Genomic DNA, 3,844 nt, shown 5'->3' with positions numbered 1-3,844 from the left:
GTGCTCCCATCCCAGGATATCGATTTTCTTCTTCAAGTTTGTCCCTTTAGGGTCACAGGATAGTGATCTCGGTTTCAGGCATCACTTCTGTATCCAATTATATTCCCAAATAGGATGGCCAATTTCTCCTCAGATGTCTCTCTTTCTTAGAAATTTTTCTAAGAATCACTCAAAGACCTTGCCGTTATCTCATTGGTCATAACAAAGGCATACGTCTAAGTGTTGGCAAGGAGAATGGGATTACAATTCTGGTCTAAACTAACCATGATTTGTCCCTTGGGGCTGAGCCACCTTCCTTATGTGGCATGCCTCTTAATATTTAGCTAAAACTAGGGTTTTATTAATATATGTAAAGGGAAGATCAGCTTTTAGAATGGCAACAAATGCCTTCTGCCTCGATTCATAAATTTCTATATTAAGACAGCCACTAGGGAGCGCCAGGATGGCTCAGTGGGTTAGGCATCTGATTTCAGTCCAGGTCATGATCTTGCAGCTTGTGAGTTCGAACCTCATGTTGGGCTCTCTGCTGATAGCTCAGAGCCTGGAGCCTTCTTTGAATTCTATGTCTCCCTCTCTCTCTGTTCCTCACCCCGTGTCTCTCTCTCCTTCTCTCTCTCTATTTCCCTCGCTCCTTTTCTTCCTCCCTCCCTCCCTCTGTCTCTCAAAAATAGGTAAACATTTAAAAAATTTAAAAACCTACCAGGTATTATTACAGATAGTGGGACTACGTATATATAAACATTGTCTATGATAATGACAGTTCTGTTTCCCATAGTGCAGCAACAAATACATGATAGTATGTAAGTAAATCTTTTCTGAGTAGCTATTACATTCTTGTCATAATAAAGGACAATGATAAAATCAGTCAACCCTGATTTATTATAAATAAATTTATAATCTAGCAGAGTTTTGAGGTACAGTGAAGGTATTGATTGGCAAGAAATCAAGGTGATAAGATGAAACAAATAAAAAAAAATGCACATGATAGAATTCACTGTGATGATGGGGGCACCTGGGTGGCGTAGTCGGTTAAGCATCCGACTTTCGCTTAGGTCATGATCTCACGGTTCGTGGGTTCGAGCCCCGCGTCGGGCTCTGTGCTCACTGCCAGCTCAGAGCCTGGAGCCTGTTTCAGAGTCTGTGACTCCCTCCCTCTCAGACCCTCCCCTGCTCACGCTGTCTCTCTCTCTCTCTCCTAGAAATAAATAAAAACATTTTTAAAAATTAAAAAAAAAAGAATTCACTATAGTGAGAAAGCTTATAGTCAACGTGGAGGGTAGGAGCAATGCTAGAAAATTAGAGAATAATTAGATAAAGCTGAAGTAGTAGATTAGGTTGCTTTGGAATGCTACACTGAAGGTACATTTAACTTACTTGGAGAGCGCTTGGGGATTTTTGAGTATAGTCATGTCATGATCAGATCCCTCTGTTGGAAGAAAATATGATAGCAGGGGCATGAGAAAAAAAAAAAAGCAGTGTCTAGCAGAGCCACTATTATGGCTATTAAATGTGTGACTATGAAGCACCATAACCTAAACTAGGGATGAGATAGTAGTTATGGTATTGCTTCTTGGCCTTTTGGCTAAGATCAAGTGTAGTTGTGGTTTTAGAAATAGAGGATATAAGAGAAATGAATTTTATTTATTTATTTAAAAAATTTAATGTTTATTTATTTTTAAGAGACAGAGAAAGACAGAGTGTGAGTGGGTGAGGGGCAGAGAGAGGGAGACACAGAATCCAGAGCAGGCTCCAGGCTCCGAGCTGTCAGCACAAAGCCCAATGCGAGGCTTGAACCCATGAAGTGCAAGATCATGACCTGAGCTGAAGTCAGATGCGTAACCAACTGAGCCACCCAGGTGCCCTGAGAGATAGATTTTAGAGGAAAAATGGTCAGAGTTTGTTGGCTGTAAAAGTCAGAAATTAAGGTGAATCCAATAACTAGAGCCCAGATGACATGAAATACCTAAAGGTCCTCCCAAAGAAACAGTGGTCGCAGGTACTGGATCTGACCTGAGCCCATTGAGGTAGCAGGCAACATGAAATGGAGTGGAATGACTGTTAGGGTGTACCAAGTATAAACAAAAACTTAACAAAGTCATAACTAAGATAAAGTCAGGTAAACTACCTAACTGAACTGTCAACCTAAAAATTTAGGCAGAGATCCTAGATCCATATAAAAGACACCAGAGGGATCACGCAGGGAAAGAGAATCCTGAATGTAAAGGCCTGGGGCAAATATATAGCACAAAATAATACAGTTAAAAACAAACTTAAGTAACTCAGTAAACACAGTAAATTTACAGGACTAAACTCTTCATTTAAAAGATAAATATTAGACTCTTAAATACAAAGAACAAACTGAGGGCTGATGGGAGGGCAGAGGAGAGGGGAAATGGGTGATGGGCATTGAGGAAGGCATTTGTTGGGATGAGCCCTGGGTGTTGTATGTAAGTGATGAGTCACGGGAATCTACCCCCAAAACCAAGAGCATACTACATACACTGTACATTAGCTAACTTGACAATAAATTGTGTTTAAAAAAAAAAAAGTAGTGGACTCCCTCCTCCTCCAAAAAAAATACAAATATGAGAATTGTAAATTTTAAAAAAATGTTATCTACGAACAATTAAACAGAGACATGCCTAAATGGTATGTATGACAAGGCATAAACTTCTCATACCAGTTTAATACCAATCAAAAGAACATCTGTGCAAAAAATTAAAAATAGAACTACTGTATGATCCAGCAATTTTATTTTTGGATATATGTGTGTGTGTGTGTGTGTGTGTATGTGTATATATATGTGTTTGTGTGTGTGTGTATATATATATATATATATATATCTTAAGGAAATGAAATCACTATTTCAAAGAGAGATCTGTACCCCCTTGTTCACTGAAGCATTATTCACAATAGCTAAGACATGGACCTAAGTGACCATTGACAGATGAGTGGATAAAGAACATGTATTATTCATTCACGATAGAATATTATTCAGTCCTTAAAAAAAGAGGAAATCCTACCATTTGTGACAACATGGATGGACCTTGAGGGCATTACACTAAGTGAAGTAAGTTTAAACAGAGAAACACAAGTACTGTATAAGCTCACATGGGAAAGCTAAAAATAATATATATAGAACTCATAAAAACAGAATAGATTGGTGGTTGCCAGGTGCTGAGGGGTGAGGGGAAGTGAGATGTTCGTCACAGGGTACAAGCTTCCAGCTATGAGATGAATAAACTCTGGGGATGTAATGTGCAACATGGTGACTATAGTTAATGATACTATGTTGTGTACTTGGAAGTTGCTAAGAGAGTAGATCTTAAATAGTCTCAACACACACACACACACACACACACACACACACACACACACGGTAACTATTTGCGGTGATTCATATGCTAACTAACCTTATTGTAATCACTTGGCAATATATGTGTATCACATCATCACATTGAGCACCTTAAACTTATACAATGCTATATGTCAATTATAGCTCAACAAAGCTGGAGAAAGAGAAAAAAACACAAAAGAACACTTGGTTAACAACATCAGTATCTAACAAATTTTATTTAAGGCATAAAAGCACTACCATGAATAAAAACAGTAATCACATAATCATAATAGGTTTAATTCACCAGAAAGATATAAAAGTACTTAACAATAGCCATAAAACTGCAAAAATATGCGAGAACAAAATTTGTTTTCCCTACATGTTAAATGAACAAATGAACAAAATGAACAAATGAACCAAAAAGAAAAGAAGAAATCCACCATCAGAGTAGGAAGAGTTAATATACTTTTACAGTAATTTTTTTAAGGCAAAACCATCAGTAAGGAC

This window comes from Crocuta crocuta, unplaced genomic scaffold, assembly GCF_008692635.1.
Source record: "Crocuta crocuta isolate KB4526 unplaced genomic scaffold, BGI_CrCroc_1.0 scaffold645, whole genome shotgun sequence".
Lineage (NCBI taxonomy): Eukaryota > Metazoa > Chordata > Mammalia > Carnivora > Hyaenidae > Crocuta > Crocuta crocuta.
The sequence above is the reverse complement of the archived record's forward strand: the minus strand, read 5'-3'. Positions refer to the sequence as shown.